Source organism: Pinus tabuliformis, chromosome 8 (genome assembly GCF_031772625.1).
Source record: "Pinus tabuliformis cultivar Carrire ecotype Pingquan chromosome 8, CPIR1, whole genome shotgun sequence".
Taxonomy (NCBI): domain Eukaryota; kingdom Viridiplantae; phylum Streptophyta; class Pinopsida; order Pinales; family Pinaceae; genus Pinus; species Pinus tabuliformis.
In genome coordinates this window covers 1,915,480,942-1,915,502,838 of record NC_142294.1, presented here as the reverse complement: position 1 = coordinate 1,915,502,838, position 21,897 = coordinate 1,915,480,942, and the positions used below count along the sequence as shown (strand labels likewise).

General features: G+C 35.9%; 1 pseudogene; it reads left to right on the top strand.

Annotated features, from left to right (window-relative positions):
- The first annotated feature begins 1,570 nt into the window (after positions 1 to 1,570).
- Positions 1,571 to 2,552, top strand: LOC149244133 (neutral/alkaline invertase 1, mitochondrial pseudogene; annotated as a pseudogene).
- The last annotated feature ends 19,345 nt before the right edge of the window (positions 2,553 to 21,897 follow it).

Here is a 21,897-nt window from a genome sequence, read left to right as displayed (position 1 = left end):
TGTCCATGACTTGTGGTACTAGAATGTGACCTAAGAAACCATAACCTAGGGCACCTAAGCCATCAAAATATCTTGAAAATCACACTAGGCTTAGACCACATCAACCCTTAACATGGATAATTTTTCTTGATATCTCCTCGTGACTATTACGAGTTTCGCACATTAGTCGCTTTACATAATAAAACCATTCAAATCCAATGATGTTATTGATATTTAGATACATTTTTACATATTATATATCTTGGCATTTACACATTCATCATATTTAAAAATATGCATTTCTAATCTAGTGATCAAAATCGGGGTGTTACAATTTCCTCCCCCTACATTTTTTCACTATATTTGGTGCACATTACCATATAGGTTTACATGTAGATACATAATTTTTTTTACATCTTAGCACTCTATAATTTGACAATTTAGTAACTCCTATAGAAATTCCAAATTCCCAACTCTCACTTCCCTCAACCTACATAGTCTAAGGAAGAGTACTCCCTTCTCTCCATAACAATCCTTTAGGCTATCCCACTTACCTTTGAGGGCTCAACCATTGGTTGGACATGAAATATCCAAGCTATGGAATTTAGTAATCCTAGCTATAAAAAATGGTGTCTTTAATCATTTATTCACAAATTTACATTCATATTTCGTCAAAATATCCAAAAAACTATGGGTAGTTCTCCCACATAACCTCTTCATGCTCCCATGTGGTATCTTCAGGATTGAAATAGGTACACTAGACCTTTACCAAGATAATGGCTTTCCACAGGAGCACTTCTAATTTTGAGTCTAAGATGCATATTGGCTTCACCCAAAAGTCCCCTTTGTGCTCCACCTAGACCATGGTCTAATCAATCACAAGGTTAGGATTAATAGGCACATAATTTTTCAATAAAGATATATGAAACACTTTTATGAGTATTCATGGATGCAAGTAATGCTTGAATATATATAAATAACCTTATCCTATCTAGGATTTCAAATGGCCCACAATATTGTGCTACCGATTCTGGGTAGCTTCCCAATTTTAGTGAACTCTTTTTAGCCTCCACTTTGAAAAACCCATGCCCAACCAATCTAAATTATTTAAACATATTTTCTTTGTTTGCGCAACTTTCTACCTATATTATGTATCCTTTATATTTTAACTTATCTTTAACATATGTTTTTACATCTCTTTTATAATATATAGCCCAACAATCACTTTTTTTTCTAGGTTATCCCAACTCAAAATATAACTTTACAATTTCCTTTTTATATAAATTTCCACAATATTGGATTCCTTATCAATCAACTTAATTGAAATAACTTGTGTGCCTTTTGTAAGATTTTCCATCACTACCATGATGGAATCATCTCACCTTGTTAGCCATGGTAGCTTAGTGATGAAATTTATTGTAACAAACTATCTTGATTTTCACATGTATACCGTGAATCCAAGACACGGGCAGATAAGTTGTCTAAAGAAGTTTCTCTCTTGCAAGAGGGTTTCTTAACTTAACTTGAGAAGGCACCCTCATTTCAGCTACAAAAATAAATTTGTATTTCACTAGTCTTTCGCTACGAAATGATGGTTTTTCGTAGAGGTTTTTCAGATCCATTGCAAGAACTGTGAGTTTTAAATTCAAGGGATAAGTAAGATGTATTGTTGATGAGTAAGATGTCTAGTTGATCAATAATAGTTGTCTATAAGACACTACAAGAAAAACTTAAAATTGCGGATTTAGTCTTCCGACTGTGGTAGATAATGCAGAGAATAAGAGAGGCTTGAGTCTGTACAGGATTGAACAAGTTCAATATTTAACCAGAGAAAATTCCATCATGGCTTATTGATTGGATGCCTAATCAAGGGGGGTTCCTAATTGGGAACCTCCAGCCTGCTCACATGGATTTCAGGTTTTTCTCATTGGGTGATCTTTGGGCTACAGTAACTTCCCTAACTACTTCAGAACAGGTTGAGGCTATATTGAACCTAATTGAGAGCAGATGGGATGATCTTGTGGGCACCATGCCTATGAAAATCTTCTTTCTTGCATTGGAATATGAAGAGGTGAATTATCACTCGTAGTGATCCTAAGAACATGCGTTGGTCATATCATAATGGAGGATCATGGTCGTCACTTCTTTGGCAGTTTACTATTGCACGCATAAGGATGGGGAGGCCAGATATAGCAAGTAGAGTAGTGGAAATTGTAGAGAAAAGGATTTCAAAATATCGGTGGCCAAATTATTATGAAACAAAAGCATCGAGACTTATTGGCAAGCAGGCTCGACTCTACCGGATATGGTCAATTGCTAGATATCTTGCTGCCAAGTCATTCCTAGCTAATCCAGACATAGCATGCATATTGGCATATGAAGAGGACCTTGCCCTTATGGAAGGATGTCTATGTCCCATATGTGCTAGCCCTCATAGAAAATGTTCCATAAATGCAATGCGATCAAAATCACGCATTCTTGTATACAAATCTACCAGGAAATTTTTCTTAAAAAAAAATAATAGTTCGGATCTGCAAAAAGCGAAAGAAACTCTGGGGCGTCAGAAGGCATGAGAAGGGATTTATAAAGTTATAAAGTGTCATTAATATAAGAAGCTGACAACCGTATTGATATTTAGATTTAGTTCATTCCCGTATTGCAAATCGATATTAATACTCCACATAGGCATAGATATAAGAAGTTGACAACCGGATTGATATTTAGATTTAGTTCATTCCCTTATTGCAAATCGATATTGATACCCCACATAGGCATTGAAAAAGTCATAGATGGAAGCTTTTAAAGCAGTAGAGGAGGTGGTGACAATAGCAGTTATTTCAGTGTTTCCACCAAAGAAATCTACCAGTTTTCGTTTGAGCGGCGGTCCGACTAGTTGCAGATCGAGTTGTCGTACCAGCTTCCCTTCGCCTGGTTCCAAATGCAGTATATCCTATTGACCGAATAAAATCAGTTGATCTAACAGAGCTAGAGGTAGTGGATACCATTCCAGGTGAAGTCCCATAAGTAAATGAACTAATAAAATATCGGTATACCCTTTTCCGAGCAGCGGAGTTAAAAATGGATATAAGGGTCAGAGAGGCAGACGGGGATACATATAAAGTTATAAATTGAGTAGTATAACAAACATCCCTTCATTTCCTACGCCCCATGACCAAAGTTCCAAATTTGGGTGTAGATTTAGATTTATGACCACTGACGTTAGCTCGGATGATTGGAAGAGTCTATTCTAAACTACAACACTGCAGATCACTTTACACCTTGACCTAGATAAATCAAACACTAGAAGTAGGGAACTCGCACCCTCTTTGATAACCTCGACCTAGTAGAAAGAACCTAGTAGACCAATGAGACATACAATTTCAATTCTAACCTAGCCCCATGAACTTGAACCTTACTGCCGAGTCCTAGATAATTCAACAGTCACCTACCATAGCTCACTGCCTTTCTAAAGGTACCACGCAGCTCCAGAGATAAAAATCCATTTTTTTTGCTAAAAACTAATCACACCCAAATTTGTGCTACTGTAGAGGAATCAAATCAACATAAATACCAAAAGAAAGTGCTTCGAATTTTATGAACTTACCAAAGGGTCCATCCAAGGGCACGAACGGCAGTGGAGTAGAAGGAATCAGTGACATAGTAGATTTGCATCATGGAAATCGATCCCGAAACCTCCAGATTAGATTTGCGTCATGGAAATCAATCCCAACACCTCTAATTATTCATCTGTGACACTAATATCTGGATTTATGTGGGTAAATCTCCACTAACTGTATCCTCTCCTCTGTCACGGGAATAGTCAAAATTATTATTTATGTTTCCACTGACTCTATCAAATCAAATAATAGAGAAATAAATCATCATTTATCGTTATAACGTTGGCCACTTCTCTCTGATCTTCTGTCAATATTTATTGCACTATTTATTCATGAAACTAGGAGCTGAACAAATCGATTTTTTGTGGGGCAAGATATTGAAGAGATTCTCCTCCATCCGTTGATCCCTCAACCTATTGAAATTCAACTCTGAAATCCTGAATGCCGGTGAATCACTGTCGTATTTCCTGTGAAAATGTATAATAAATATGCCGCTAAGGCATCCAATTTCAATCGATTTGAAGAACTGGAATTGATCTAGATATCTTAAAGATCGATCCAGGGACGTACCTCTTTCTAGATTTTCGTAGCGAAGATTGGAGATCGATATTGTCGTGCCAAACTATTGTTCTAGCTTTGTTTTTTTGGTGGAAATTAGATCATGGTAAAATATGTTTAACAACGCGCCTAATTTTGAGCAATATGTGTTAAATTTGTTTTTTGGTGGGAATTAGATCATGGTAAAATATGTTTAACAAAGGGCCTAATTTTGAGCAATATGTGTTAAATTATGTGTTACGTCCCAATAATAATAGTGATTCCCCCATTATTATTGTCATTGTATCCCTTATTGTTATTGTTGTGCCCCTATCATCCCCATATTGTTATTATTGTGCCCCATAGAAGCCCACTATTGTTGTTTTTGTGCACTTATATTATTATTGTTAGGTCAACTTGGGTTATATTGTGACCCCTTAGACTCCTATATATAAAAAGGAGGTTTTTTCATTTGTATCATCCAAGAATTGTTCATTTGTGTAATTTAAAGGAGGTTTCCCCCTCAAAGAGGTTGATTTCTAAGTCGTTGATCTATCTTTTCTATCTTTTTATGAGCTAGTTTCATAACAATTGGTATCAGAGCTTTGGATTCTAGGGTTTTGCTGTGCCAAACAGGTCATCGTGGAATTTTAGCTATAACTTGTTTTTTGCGACATTTCTGAAGCTAAAACCAAAACCCATTTGATCCGAAATCGCACTGAACATCGGGTTCGAATTTTAGATCTTGTTACGCTATATTTTCAGAGATATGATCTAAGGAAGTTAGGGTTTTTGCAAGCTCCAGAATTCTATCTCAAACAGGTCATCGTGGAATTTTCACTATAATTTGTTTTCTACGAAGGTTTAGACTCTGAAATTAAAACCCATTTGAGACAAAAACTTGGTGAATCTCAAGCCCAAATTTCAGATCGTGTTTCGCTGTGTTTTCAAAGATACAGTCCAAGACATTTAAGGTTTTTGTAATATCCCAAATTATATCCCAAACAAGTGACCTGGGGAAAATAGTCATAACTGTTTTTATGAACATCAGATTAAAATTTCGTAAGAAGTTACAGAAAGTGGACGACCTTTAGTTTTCTATTTATTGGTTTCAGGTCCTAAGGTAAAAATAGTGACACGCGGCACTTCGTACAAGCTCACTCTACTAAACTAGTCTATAATCAAGTCATCGTGGGAGATTTAGTATAACTCTTAATTGGAGAATCCAATATTGATCAGACTTGCTGGGTTAGAAAGAGGACTCAAAGGGTTACTACAGGAAGAAATTTCAGAACTTAGAGATCTAAAATTATAGAGATAAAGCAGATTCAAGATCAAGCTCCTACAAAGTGAAAAACGGTGTGTAGTTTGTTTAAATTTTTGCATAAGTTTGGTTTGAAAAAATAGTTTGAAGGAATGCAAAGGGCATAGTGAAGAATTATTATCATTAATTGATGCCCTGAAGAAATAAAATGTAAACACCTAGTAAGAAACCTGAAAGCTCTAGCATGACTCATGAAGAAGAGGAAGAAATGCAACATGATATATCAAAATTACGAGACCAAGTGCAACAAAATTCACTCTCACAAAAAGTAACAGAAGCTAATAAGGATGGTTTAAAGAAAGACGTAGAAGCTAAGATGTATGATGTGGAAGCTAAGATGGATGGTTTAAAGAAAGGTGTAGAAGCTAAGATGGATGGCATGGAAGCTAATATGGATGATGTGGAAGCTAAGATGGATGATTTGAAGAAAGGCGTGGAAGCTAAGATGGAAGATTTGAAGACAGATTTGACATTTTCTACAAGAAATGCTTACGAATGGCTAAAGGGTAGTAAATGAAACTCATGATGAGAATAAAATAAATGTTAATCATGATTTCATAGACTCTAACGTTGGATTGAAGACCCACCATGTTCCAAAGATCGATATGAGGAAGTTTGATGGTAAGGATATCATAACATGGATACTACAGATGGAGTAATCTTTAGATCTCCATAATGTGCAAACCACACAAAAGGTACTCATTGCAACTGTATATTTGGAACCAAATCAACTTGTACGGTATCGATGGATTTTATCTCATAAAAAAATTGTCACTTGGGTTATTTTTACGGATATAATAATAGCACATTATGAGGTTACAAAAAGCAACACTTTTTTAGCCAATTGATAAATCTAAAACAAAAGGGTTCAATGATGAAGCACATTGAGGACTTCCAAAAATTGAATGTAAGGGTAAAATATATTCTAGAGGAGCATAGGATTGATGTGTTCATAGGGACTTTAAAGGATAACATCCAACATGAGGTTCGCCTTTGGGAACCTGATTCATTGGAGAAGGCATTCAGGTTGGAAAGAAAAATGGAAAGAAAAATTATGGCAACAAGGAAGCCTACCACTCACAATCATAAAGAGGGAAGTGTTGTTTACCCTAGCCATCCGCAACCTACAAGGTTGACGCCACAACAATTGGAAGAAAAAAGAGCAAAAGGACTTTGTTACAGTTGTGATAGCAAATACACTAAATGTCATAAGTGTGTTGAGAAGAAATTATTTTACATAGATTGTGAAGAGGAGGAAGAAAATGAACAATAAATGTCAAAAGAAGGGGATATACACCAGGAAAAAACCCTAGAGAAAGAAGAAATGAATCCGACCATATCTTGTAATGCATTGGCTGGAATTACCACTCCTCAAACTATCAAGATAGAAGGGCATATAAATAAGAAAAAGGTAATAGTCTTGATTGATTCAGGCAGTACCCATAATTTTATTCATTGTAAGATAGCCATGAAATTGAATTACTTCCTATATCCAGCACCAGAGTGTCAAGTGATGGTTTCAAGTGGAGGAACCATAAATTGCTCAGGAAAGTGCCATAATATCAAGCTATCCATGGGAGAATAGGTATTGAATAGCTCAATGCTTTCCATTCCAATGGGTGGTGTTGATGTTGTACTAGGAGTCTAATGGCTACAATCCTTGGGTACAATAGCTTTTAATTTTCAAGAACTTTTCATGAAATTTTCTTCAAAAGGAAAGGAAGTTGAATTAAGGGGTAGCGCAAGGAAACCGGGAAAGATAATCAGCTCTAATGGAATGACAAAGATTCTAAATAAAGAACAATGAGGCATAATTACACAATTATATTCACCAGAGGTTCCCACATCGAAATCATCTATTTCTTGAGATCTCCAAAATGCCTTAGACAATAATTCCAAGGTATTTGAGACTCCCAAAGGCCTCCCACCTATTCATGATCATGATCATCCTATTCATTTGATTCCAGGAAGTGTTCCTCCAAACATCACGCCTTATAGATATCCCTATGTCCAAAAGAGTGAAATTGAACATATGGTTGCAAAAAAGCTAAAGGCTGATAGTATAATTCAACCTAGTCAAAGTTCTTTCTCTGCTCCAGTAGTATTTGTTCACAAGAAGGATGGATCATGGTGCATGTGTCCAGATTATAGGGAGCTCAATAAGCTCACTATTAAAGATAAATTTCCCATTCCTGTCATTGATGAATTATTAGATGAATTGCATGGATCAATTTAGTTCACCAAGTTGGATCTTCATTCAGGATATCATCAAATCAGAATGAAGACTGAAGACATTCTAAAAAAAACACTTAGAACTCAAGAGGGTCATTATGAATTTTTGGTCATGCCTTTTGGACTTACCAATGCACCTTCTACAGTTCAAGGTTTAATGAATTCCATTTTCAAACCCTTAGAAAATTTGTGTTAGTATTTTTTGATGATATAGTAATCTACAACAAGTCTTGGAAGGATCATGTTCAACATGTTGATAGGGTGCTCAAACTATTGGAGGAGAAACAATTAAATGCAAAAAGCTCCAAATGTTTCTTTAGAGTAGAAGAGGTGGAATATCTGGGTCATATTTTATCTCATGAAGGTGTTAAGGTAGACCCTAGAAAAATTAAAACCATTAAGGAAAGGAAAATACCCACATCCATAAAGCATTTGCGAGGATTTCTTCGGTTGACAGGGTATTATCGCAAGTTTATTAAGAATTATGGGAGAATAGCAACACCTCTAACAACATTATTGAAGAAAGATGCATTTTCATGGTCTCTCGAAGCAACGAAATGCCTTTGAACATCTTAAAGAGGCAATGTACCAAGCACTAGTCTTAGCTACACCGGACTTCACAAATACCTTTATTATGGAATCTGATGCCTCAGGAAATAGAATTGGTGTTGTTTTAATGCAAGAAGAAAGACCCATCGGTTTCAAAAGTCATCCAATCAAAGGAAAGTATTTACACAAAGATATTTATGAGAAGGAAATGTTGGCAATACTACATGCACTTAAGAAATGGTGACCCTACGTAATGGGAATACACTTCAAGGTAAAAAAAGATCATGATAGTCTTAAATACTTTTTAGAACAAAGATTTTCTTTAGAAGAGTAGCAAAAATGGGTCACAAAGATGTTGGGTTATGACTTTGAAATCATCTACAAAAAAGGGAAGCAAAATGTTGTGGCAGATGCACTCTCAAGAAAGGATGAGGATGTGGAAGAATTTCTTTTCTTATGCATGTTTTTCCTTGGGCGATTCAAAACAAAATTTTACTCATAACATGTTCTCACATCTAGGTGAGATGACTCTCTCACCCACCTCTTACATGCATTCAATAAAATCACTCCCCTCATGAGTGTACTTAGCCCATGCTTCAATAACTAATCGATATGACTCTTCTACCAACCTGAAAAATGCATTCAATGGCTGGTTTTAATAAGTCAAATGGGAAATATATGGTAATGACATTTAATTTATGCTAATACATGGGATTTTTGGCATGTGTTATTTACCCTTGGACCCATTTTTATCCCCCTCATTTATGGAATGATAGGTCCTCCATGAATATGTTCTTATCCATTTTATAACCAGTGATGTATTTTATATTATTGTTTTCAATATAAATGTTTACATATAATTTTTTGTTTGATATTATGTCCATGACTTGTGGGACTAGCATGTGATCTAAGAGACCATAACCTAGGGAATCTAAGCCATCAAAATCACTTGACGATCACACTAGGTCTAGACCACACCAACCCTTAACATGGATAATATTTTTTGGTTTCTCCTCTCGACTATTGTGGGTTTCGCACATTGGTCACCTTAAATAATGAAACCATTGAAATCCAATAATGTTATCAATATTTTGATAAATTTATACATATTATATATCTTTACATTTACACATTCATCATATTTAAAAATATACATTTCTAATCTAGTGATCAAAATCGGGGTGTTACATTTTCCTCCCCTACATTTTTTCACTATATTTGGTGCACATCACCATATAGGTTTACATGTAGATACATAATTTTTCTTACATCTTAGCACTCTATAATTTGACAATTTAGTAACTCCTATAGAAATTCAAAATTCCCAACTCTCACTCCCCTCAAACTACATAATCTAAGGAAGAGTACTCCTTTCTCTCCATCACAATCCTTTAGGTTGTCCCACTTACCTTTGAGGGCTCAACCATTGGTTGGACATGAAATATCCAAGCTATAGAATTTAGTAATCCTAGCTATAAAAAATGGTGTGTTTAGTCATTTATGCACAAATATACATTCATGTTTCCTCAAAATATGCAAAAGCGATGGGTAGTCCTCCCACATAGCCTCTTCATTCTCCCATGTGGTATCTCTAGGATTGCAATAGGTCCACTGGAACTTTACCAAGATAATGGATTTGCACATGATCACTTCTAATTTTGAGTCTAAGATGCATATTAGCTCCACCCAAAAGTCCCCTTTGTGCTCCACATAGACCATAGTCTAGTCAATCACAAGGTTAGGATTAATAGACACATACTTTTTCAATAAAGATAAATGAAACACTTTTATGAATATTCATGGATGCAAGTAATGAAAGAATGTATATAGCCAACCTTATCCTATATAGGATTTCAAATGGCCCACAATATTGTGCTACCGATTCTCGGTAGCTTCCCAATATTAGTGAGCTCTTTTTAGCCTTCACTTTGAAAAACACATGCCCAACCAATCTAAATTATGTATGCGTTTTTCCTTTGTTTACGAAAATTTCTACCTATCTTATGTATCCTTTATATTTATACTTATCTTTAACATATGTTCTTACATATCTTTTATAATATATAACCCAAAAATCACTTTGTTTTCTAGGTTATCCCAACTCAAAATATAACTTTACAATTTCCTTTCTATATAAATTTCCACAATATATGATTCCTTATCAATCAACTTAATTAAAATAATATGTGTGCCTTTCGGAAGATTCTCCATCGCTACCATGATGGAATCATCTCACCTTTTTATCCTTAGTAGCTTGGTGATGAAATTTACGGTAACAATCTATTTTTGGCATTTAGGAATGGACAATGGATATAGAAATCATGTTGGATGTCCATGTTTAGCATTTACCTTCTAACATTACATGCATTTGGCTATGTAATCAACCACATGTTTTTTCATACTAAGTCAAAAATACTGAATTCTTATAGCTACAATAGTTTTTTGGTATCCTAGTGTCCAACATATGGTGCATCACACATTTCTCTTATCACTAAATTTCTCAATTCTTGAGAATTAGGAACATAAACTTGTGTTTCTTTTCAAGAGGCTTCCATCCTCTTCTAGAATGTAGCCTTTAAATTTTTGGTGTGAATTACCTTGTTGTAACCCTTCTTCAATTTGTAAATAATGTTAGTTTTTTTAAGTCTATGTTGTATATGCTAATAGCTATAGCATGCATTACATGTACCCTCTTAATGTTGAGTGCATTAACCTCTTTATTCTATTTTCCCTTAATGTTGTTGATGTCAAAGTTAGATTCACTAGGGCATTCCAACTATCTAATTTGTTTATGTGAGTATTTCAAACCGATATGGTCTATTTTCAGCTCGAAATTTCATCCCATAAGAGAATGTCTTCACATTTTCAATGCATGGATAATAGTTGTATGCTCCAAGTCATGGGTATCATAATTTCTTTCATGTTATTTGATTTTATTCAATTCATATGACATGCCTATCTTGCATAAGGGGTCCACCAAGTCCTTATTTACATGAATTTATGCACACCAAAATATCCTCATTTGGATCTGCATTCTTTAGAATAAGTGCATTGGTTAATAAATATTTCAGCTATTGAAAATTATGTTCACAACTAGGTAAGCCCATAAACATTCTCACCTTTTAAATATTCTTTGGTGATGGCCAATCTTTGATGTATTTCATCTTCCGTGGGTCCATTGCTATGCCCTCCTATAAGACATTGTGAACTAAATCATGGATTTTCCTTTGATAGAAAGTGCACTTGCTCAACTTGGCATACAATTGTTTCTCTTGCAACACGGAAATGTCACTCATGCTCATCTTCTGGCTTGGATTGTATAAGAATATCACCCAAGAAGGCAATAACAAATTAGTCTGTATAAACTCTAAACACTCTATTCATCAAACATATAAAGCTAGCAATTGCACCACATGTTTCAAAGTAAACGTTGTAAGGTGGTAGCATACGAAACAATAACATAGAAGAAAGAAAAACTTTTATGCAATTTTGTTTCTTTACTAAAATTTATTTTTTTATCATATGTTATGTTTCATGGATATTTCAAAGAGGTCAATATTCGAGAATATGTTCAAAATGAAGGTAATGAACAACATCTTAACTCCAAAGGATTTATGAAAATGCTCTTCATTAAGATTCATGAACTGTTATAAGTAAATTATTTAAATCAAACATTCATAGCACAAGTAATCTCATATCACCTTTTATTCCCAATGCAATGGCTAATAGTTTTGTTATAAGGGATTCAAGATAATGTATGTGCATTTTGAGTCATTTTTATGTCAAATGTTGTTATGACTAGAAAATTTTAGTCATTTTTATGTACTTAACATTGAAAATGGATTTGGAGACCCTCTTAAAGGGGTATCTAAATTTTAACATTGAAAATGGACTCAAAGACCCCTTTGTCTCTAGATTTAACACTGTAGATGGATTTAAAGAAGGGGGTCTTTGAATCCATCTGCAGTGCTAAAATTTAGAGACAAAAGGTTATTCATAATTTTAATAATGTAGATGGATTCAGATACCCCTTTGTCCCTAAATTTTAATAATGCAGATGGATTCAGAAACCCATATAGTGAAATGTAATAGTTCAGTATCAAAATTGCAATTTTCCATTTCCGGAGTGACATAATTAACAATTACTATCATAAATGAGTAATTCGTATACTTGGTGTACTTTTTATTTGGTCATATTTTTATTCTTGGACTATAGTAGTCATTTAAGTTAATCATTATTAATTTTATCACTTATTATCTAGTCATATATTTTAGTCTTGGACTAAATTAGTCATTTAAGTTAGTCACTTTTAGTTTGGTCACTTATTATCTAGTCCTATATTTTATCCCTAGAATAAATTGGTCGTTTAAGTTAGTCATTTTTAGTTCGGCCACTTAAAATTGCTTAAATTTAGTAGTAATTCACTTGAAATAATTGTGGTGACTAACGTTTTTAATCACCTAGTCACTAATTTCATTATTTTCTACTAGTGATGTACAATCTTTATAGGAATTTAAGTCTTGCAAGGTTCACAGTCTCTATTGCTTAAACAAGAATCTTTGTTGCTTAATGATTTATATTGTTGGAAGAATTTTTGTTTCTTAATGTGAATTATATTAGTTGAATGTCTATAATAAAGAATGGTAGTTGTTATAGAAGAAAAAGGAAAAAGGAACCTGAGAATATTTTTGTGCATGAGACACAATTGTATAATGGTGTGAACAACTCGTAGAGAAGTAGAACAATAATTAAACAATGATATTTGAGATCAAGAGTTGTTTTAATAACTAAAATTGCTTAAATAAATAGTGTAATGCTAGAAGACAACAAATGCTGGTGTAAATCAGACACAATTACAAGTCCTATTGGAAAGGACAATTTTGGGATTGTTACTACAACCCTTATATTTCCCTATATGCAGGGAGAAGAGACGAGTAAAACCTTCTAATTGTGAGATATGAAACAAATCAAAATAACAGGAACCTAGTATAGGTCTGGCTTCATAAGCTTATAGAAAAGAAATTCTTGAAATAGATAGTAAACAAGGTAATGGTAATTATGACATGAAAACCTCATCCATGTAATGCAGAAGGTGATACAGCACACCTTAGTAAAAGGAAAAGGAAAAAGAAATAATTTAACATAGGTTTCTCCATCTGTGCATAATGTGGTTGGTGGTTGTGTGTACTACCTGGGTTAGCCCAGAGGCCAAGTTGTTTCCAGTAGCCTCACTGGTAGTCCTAGGATGGAGATAAGTCCTGTTATAATTAATGAATCTTCTAATTGAAATAGAAATCCTTCACCCATGATAAATTAAAAAATGATTCTACAAGCCATGCTAAAGAAATAACTAACAAGTCGCATTGAAGACCTTTTATAAATTTTTGAAATAACGCATTTGAAATGAAATGATATGGGTACTTTACCAAATTCGTTGTCTTGAGTTTATGATTGTTAAGAGAAACATGAAAAAATTATAATTACACATAATTAATACAAAACTACCTTAGCAATTTTGGTAAGTTCGAAAAGATTGGGAAGTTTAAAAAGGAATTGAAAAAATTATGTGAATCAACTAAAAATTTGTCTTCATTGTCTTGAGTTTATGATTGTTAAGAGAAATCTGAAAAAATTATAATTGCGCATAATTAATACAAAACTAACTTAGAAATTCTGGTAAGTTCGAAAAGATTGGGAAGTTTAAAAAGGAATTGAAAAAATTATGTGAATCAACTAAAAATTTGTCTTCAATTCTATCTTATTACCCAAAAATGATGTGTTTTGTGTACCTTCAGATCAGGTTCCCTGCTTAGAGTCCATGGTTTCCACATTTCAGATACTTGGTACAACTTTTTATTTCACCTATGTAGTTGTTATTTAAACATATAAATTTATATTTTCTTGTTTTATATATATATATATATATATATATATATATAGTTTTGTTGTGTAAATGTTATAGACATTGTCAAGAAGATTGTTTGACTCAACAAGGACTTTGAATTGTCCACATCCTTATTTTTATTACCAGTTTTGTAATTTGTTTACCAAATTAGTGTCGAGATGAAGAAAAATAAACCTATAAAATTTGTGTGCTAATTATTCAATCAAGAAACTAATAAACATAAGAAAGATCTATAATTTCCATGTTAGTTATTATCGTGGAGGAAATTACTCATATGAAAAGTAGTGCACATAGGTATTTATGGTGAATTTGGCAACAAATCCTATCATAAGTTTAGGCATCAACATTGTCAGGAGCATTGACCCTGGCCATGGTTTACGACTACAAAACAATCATATTATACTTTTTTTTAGAATTCAGCTAACAAAACATTCAACACTTCAATTAGATGCATGCACTGTCTACAGAAGATATTCGCATAACACTGAAGAAAGAGGGTCTCCAACTTGTTGATTAAAGTAAAGCTAATAATCAACATACTAAGCAGTTTTTAAGCTTGGAAGGCATGGCTCTACCACCATTTGTGAAGATATTTTGATTACATGTTGTTTAATAAGTAAAGGGAAAGAGGGATAATAACATACCTTGTAGAGAGAAGCCTATTGATGATCAATCTTTTGAAATAGTTTTCTTTAGCTTATTCACAGTCCTAACAATGACAAATGATATTACGACATTGAGTTTTTGTTATACATTGTGATGAGATTGAGAAACAACGAGAAATAAGCATCCTGCAACTACATGCACAATGGGTATATGCTCTAAGCACCTTTAATATCCACTGTGTGTGTCCAAGTGTGACTCAAGAAGTTGAAGACGGCTTTCACAAAATGTTTGATTTTCTTTTAATATTTTGTTTGTTATACCAATATACTAATGGAATCTATCTACTATTCCAAAAAATAAAAGAAGATAATCTCATTACATAGTTAAATATGTAATAACATGAGATTCAAACCCTAGGGCTTGATGGGAAGAAAGACAACAAACCATCCACACAACACCCCACTGTAACAACCACTAGTTGATTTTCTATGTAAATAAAATAAGACTAAGGTCATGGGACACATATTCCAAGTTGAATGTTAGGAAAAACATAGTGATGGGTATCAATGGTGATTAAGTTATGGTTATGGAAGTTGGCAAATGCATTGGGAAACGAAAAGTGGCAATAATTGGCATTTTATTTATGATATAAAGGAAAATAGGAAAAAAGGGAGATGAAGAGTCACATATTTTCATGAGAGGGAAATTGAAGGAAGAATGAAGGAAAATGAATAAAATAGACGCCTCGATGATAAAAAGCTTCTGAGGATCAATTCACAACCTTTTTTTAGTTCAGTTTTGGAGCTCTCTTCCATTCTCTCATTCCTTCATAGTGTTGAACACTTAGAGAAATCTTGGAGAATTCTTGGAGCAGTTTAACATTCACTTGGATTAGAGAAATAAGGCAAAGGAAAGAAAGAAAGAGCAAGGGAACAGGTTGATCAATAGCTACAATTGGAGTGTTTTGCAAGTAATAGGTTGCATGTGTGATTTCCTTGCTAATTTACGGATACGTGATATATGCATGTGATTTTATGGTTATGTGTTGTCATTGGCATGGATATTTGTCTAGATTGAAAATGGTTTGAGCCTTGCCTTACCATTTCCTGGATATCCATGGTGTTGTGGGTTTTTTCAGTTTATTATTTTTCTAATTAGTGCTCATGTTTCTTACGGATATGGGTTGGAACAAATTCTATGGAATGCAAGAAACAACTTGGGTTAAGTAACTAGCCCTGGAGCGTGGGATGAGATAAATGCTCTGGAGCCCTTTTTGGGTTGAGTTACTAGTCCCTAGAGTTGGGTTGGACAAACACTTTGGAGCCCTAGAAGGCAATGGGTTGAGTTACTAGTTCCTAAATCCCATGATAGTTTAGGTAGAGATTGATCTGGTTGGTGTCAATGATGTTCAACCATAGAGGTGGAATCACTGTGGTTGGGGGTTGTGTTGGTTTGGCCTCTAGAATCCCTGGTTTGGTTTCGTTTTGGTTTATTCAGTGAGATCCTAGATTCATGCTTGGAATATAACACAAGGGTGACTGGATGAAAGGGAGAATTGGCTCGGCCCAATTTATGGTTGGGTGGTATGTGGAGGTCCTTGACGTGGTTGGTGTTTTCATATATTAATACGAGTTATTCTCCTACTGTGTTTCATGTATTCTTGTAGTGATTGTATTGCTGATATTATCGTTGAGTTGCTAGGATTTCTATTCCTACTATATTTTGGTTATATGATGTGTACCATGTGTGTCTTTTGTCATGAATTATTTAGTTATTGATTGGTTGATGAATGTATGGCGTAATAGGCTTTGTTGCAGCTATGTGGAGAGGGCATAAAAGCTTCTTGATGATTCTCTGGTGAGCATATGGAATTAGTGAATATATATATATATATATATATATATATATATATATATATATATATATATATATATATATATATGTATATATGTATATGTATGTATGTATTTATAACCTAAAGACCTACTATGTACACAAAGTGTTTGTGTAAATGAGTAATTCATACTTCCAACTTCCCAGGGTCGTATCTTTGGCGTACAATCTTCGTTTGACTATTATAATACCTCATTGTGAAGATGTCCATGAGGAGGTTGAGAAAACGATATATCGATAGCATTTTGTCACTTTTTCAGTCTCTTTGTTTCCCTTATAAATGTTGTTTAGGCCCTCAAAATGGCCTCAGAATTTTAGAACCCAAAAAACTACCAAAAATAGAAATGATGTTGGGTCAAGTTAGGCTGATAATAATGTGATCATGTGTCACTAGGTGTTTGCAGTCAATTTTGGACTTTTTGACCCCATTTTCCATAAGTGAATCTTGGAAATCGAGTCTCGCATAGTAATTGTCATCTCATGTTTACCCTAGTGATCAGGTTAAGGCAGGTAAATATGGGGTGAGGTGATTACACTGTTGTATCAGGGCTTCCAAGTTCAAACACTCGGATTGGATGGACTAGGTGTGATTTTTAAGCATGTATGTTAGTTTTTGATAGGTTAGCTATGCATGCTTTGTGATGGTCATTGTTGAGGTTGATGATGTTGATATTGAGACAGTTGATATGTTGATTTCATTATATATATATACGTATGTTGCATTAATTTAGATTGATTATGCAGATGAGATAGCCTCCCCTGAACTTCACTAAGGTATGTTTGATCATGTTTATGTTTGATTTATCTAACATGGTATGTTTATAGGAAGAAGATCATATATGAAGTGAAGAATGGTGAACTATAGTTCACGTGACTCTCCTTATAGATTAGATGAGAAAAAAAGAGATGAGTACTCTCCTGACATAGCAGATACCATGAAAAGTTTAAAGGAAGAGATCAAAAGTTGTAAGGCGAACAATAACATGATAATTGAGTCACGGGAAAGGATTGCAAGAGAACAGTAAAAGAAAGCAGATGTAAAATTAGATTTATGAAGATAAGGATAGCCATAAATCAGTTATAGATAGGAGGAAAGGACAAATGGGGTATATGGTAGAAGGTCTCATGGAGGACATAGGTCGGATAGGGATGACATAGTCAGAGGTGGCAGATGGATGGATATGCCTAACATGAGAGGTAGTGGTTATGGGTTCTGTTAGCGCTTGAAATTTCACCTAGGCTGAGATAGACAAATCTCAAGGCTACATCAAACCATTCAGCCTTGTAGCTAGCCCTACGAGGCAGGAGAAGGCTCTCTCAGGTCAAACTCGGTAGATCTTTCAATAGGATGAGCTGACCCAATTAGGAACACTGATATTAGGCTAGTAAACTGATAAGGAGGGTTAATTTAAATTTTTTTGGGGTTTTTGGTGGCAATTGGAGGGAGTGCAATTCAGGGTGCGGGGATTGAGCTCAGTTTTTGCAGGTGGGTCTTTGGGGCAAGGTAGGAGTTTGTGCTGATGCCTTTAGCTGAGATGGATGATCAAGGAGGAAAGAAGAGAAGCTAAAGAGGGCAAACAATGACTTTGAATCCTCTTTAGACAGTGGAAAACATAAACATTAAACAAATTTGAAAGCTGAGCATGACATGCATGAATTCAAACTTTATCACTTCATTTGTTTAATTAGCAGCAGTAAAGAAAGGGATGGAACACATAAACACACTTACAATTACAATAAGAGAACAAACCATCAACACAAGAGTCCACAAGAATCCCAATGATGTCTGCAAAAAACCTGGTCTTCGTTTTCCTCAAATTGCAGAGATACAAGTAAAATATACAATAGGAGCTTCTCCCTCAAGAGTCCAACCATGAAAATGAGCATGAAAGTACATAATATAGATGATCTAACCTCTTCCCCCACCTCTAGGGGTCGAGCTCAGCTTCCTAGGAGCTGTTTCAACTAATTCTAAACTGAGCACTAGATAATAGGCAGTCAAAACAACTTGCCTCTAAAACTTAGGAAACCTATCCATGCATTAAATATTTACCATTTACATCAAAGAATCTTCTAGAAGTGATGAAGGAGAGTAAAAGTATCTAAGTGCCATGAAAATTACACAAAAATCCATCATTTACATGCCTCAAAAGTCAACCAAGATGAAAACAGTGTTTTGCTGGCCGAACTGGTCAAAACAGGCAAATTTCCCTGACAGGTCGCGCACATCACTCTGACAGGTCGCGCACATTCACAGCTCTGTTTGAGGGCCTTCCCGGTGTCCAAATCAGGTGCAAGATAGCTCGTTGGAAAGGTCTACGAGTCTACTTTCCAACCCCACTAGAATTGTTGAATTTGGAGTTGATTTGACCCCTCAAAAGGCATTTCTCCCAAGAAAGCTTTCTCCAACTCAAAATAGGGGCAGGAAGTCAAAATGTGCATGTATTTTGAGCTTTTGGAAGCCCAAATCTCCATAAAATCTGAAACCCATCCATAGGCAAGTGTATTTTGGCATGAAAATTCCAAAAATGCAAAGTTTTCCCCGTTCTGAGTTGCCCCCATGTAGGGTCGCGCGCGGGGTGAGACCCGTCAAATGGCCAAAACCTGTAAAATTCCCAAAAATGCCAAAAATGCTTCAAAACTCTCAAAATTTCTTGGTTTTGCTGCTAGGAGGATGCTAATGACTATCATGGTGAGTGAGAGAGGCCTCAGCCAAGATACGGAGCGGGTTGGTCTTCTTCTTCCTCTTGCGGGCCTCGGACAACCTCCTCTGGAATATCTTCATCTTTGCTTTGCAAACATGCATCCTCGCCCAGTAATGATTCTTCATGTTCCGTAGCAGTCTATTGTCCTGGTTGGCCTTCTCCAACAGCCTCTCCAAGTGTGCATTCACACGGATAAACATGGATTCCCTCTCCTTGGGCAACAAGTCACCGGGCCTCCTACGGTTGATGACTCGGTCACTTCCAATCCTCCACAGCTCATCCAACTCTTTCTCATCCTCAAGTTGCTTGTTGCGCTGCTCAAGATAGTTTATTGTCCATTGGGCCATGTCGAGCTTCTGCTGTAACAAGTGGTTTTCCGCCTCTCTCTGTCGGATGATCTCATGTAAATCTGAAGTGGGGGAGCGAGCATCAAGATCAATGATGTCAACCTGTGTGTCACCGGCTCTCTCCTCCTCTGTCATGGGCTGTTTGCCCTCCCGTACTGCTGATGGAGAACGCGAGGCCCCTTCCACCTGGTGTGGAGATAACACTCGCTGACCTGTAGATGATGATGGTGAGACCCCTTCCACCTGCTGTGGAGATAGTACTCACCGAGCTGCTGCAAACAAGGCCCTCGGGCCTTTCTGATAAGTGAGCTGAGGTGAGGAAGCAACATGTCTCAGAACAGTGATCTCAGGCTGGTGTGACGGACCTCCCTCCTCATAAATGGCCTCTAGCTCTGGCTCTGGCTGTGGTGGCACTGTAAAGAACTCATGAGAAATGAAGTCTGCCCATGGAATGCCCTACTGACTCAACTGATGGGAAACAATGAGCCGGATGAGACCATGATGGCACAAACTCTTATACTGCTGAGCTGGGGACCGCCTCTGAAACACGGACACCATCCTCTGAATGTCCTGGAAGAAGAAAACCGGGATGTTCATCATCCTCACTCGGGTAAAGTGCATCAACAGGCGAATGTGATAAGAGAAGACCTATGAAAATCTCCCCTCACATGTGAAGTAATGCATGATAAGCCGCACGATCGGAGCATACTCCCCCCGGAGGAATCTGAAAGGAAAGACCCCCGACAAGTGGCTCATGAATGCTGGCCTGACATATGGCTCAAAATAAACATAATCCAGCATTTTGCACTTGGGCCACACCTCACCCACATTTGGTATCCCGGTAGCCTCTGAAATCACCTCCGGAGATAGCACAAAATTCACCCCTGCAAGAGTGACCTGCCCATCATGAAGGTGCAAAACAAATAAGCGGGCCAACTCCCTGTGGTGCTGAATCTGGGCAAGCCTCTCACAGAACTGAAAACATGACATATAACGGAAACAATTCACTGCCATAGGACAGGCCTGCAACTCTGCCAAAGAGGTGGTCTCCTCTCTTTTATGATGACCACCTTTGCCACCCCTACGAGGCCTCCGCTGTACCTCAACCTCTGTGGAAGAAGACCGGTCATCACCTTGCTCATAGGTTTCAGTGGTTGACATGGTGCTTTTGAGCAAAGTGGAGAAAATAGATAAAGTAAACTGCTGCCCTTGCCTGCAAAAATGCTGAGTTGTATGTTGTTTTCAAGGGGAACAAAATCATGAAGGAAATGTTAGGGGAGGGGATTTTTCATAAGGAAAGGGAAACATATAAAAATAGGGAATTTCTAAGGGACAATTCACAAACTGTCAAACATACAATCTCATCTTAATCACCGGGAAATCATTTGCAAAGAAATGTTTTTATTAGGGAAACATGGATGATAATAACCAAGGGAAAGGATATACATGCTCAACAGGGGGTAAGGGACAGCATGTATAATAGGGGTATGGGGCAGCATAGATCACTAGCATCAACAACTTGCTCTTTGATTTTGTCCTTTGACTGTACATTATAAGGCAGACTCTGTTTTTCAAGGGATTCATGTACATTTGATGCTAAGGGAAACAAGGGATTCTTTTACATTTGTCATAGGGGAAGGAGGGCTTTATTTACATTTTTGTCAAAAGGGGAAAAGGGATTTCATTGACAACTTCAAAAGGGAAAAGAGTTGTATTGAAACAAGGATATTGGGGGATAGAAGGGAAAAGGGAAAACAGGGTTTAGTTTTGGGAGACACAACAACATTATTTTTGTAATGAATACTCAAAGCAATATCTCTTTTTGATAAATATACACAGCTGCATTGTCTTTGTTTTTGCTTTGAATATACACAGCAATATGTTCTCTGTTTTGTAATGAATATGCACAGCAATATTGCCTTTTTCTTTTTGCACATCATTTTGTTTTTCTTGCATAGAAATTTGTTCTTTTGCTGTGTGTGTTTTTATATCACAATGGAGGGTATTAGGGTTTTGGGAATATGTTTAGGGAGGGATAGGGTTTGACATTTGGAGATGGGAAAATTTTAATTTCTTTGCAAATGACATATGATAGAGATGTATAATGACAATTGCGAAATCAATGGGAAAAAATGGAGGGAATATAAATGGGAATAAAAACCTTGAAAAACACCAACCCTAGCACTATGCCTACATGAACAA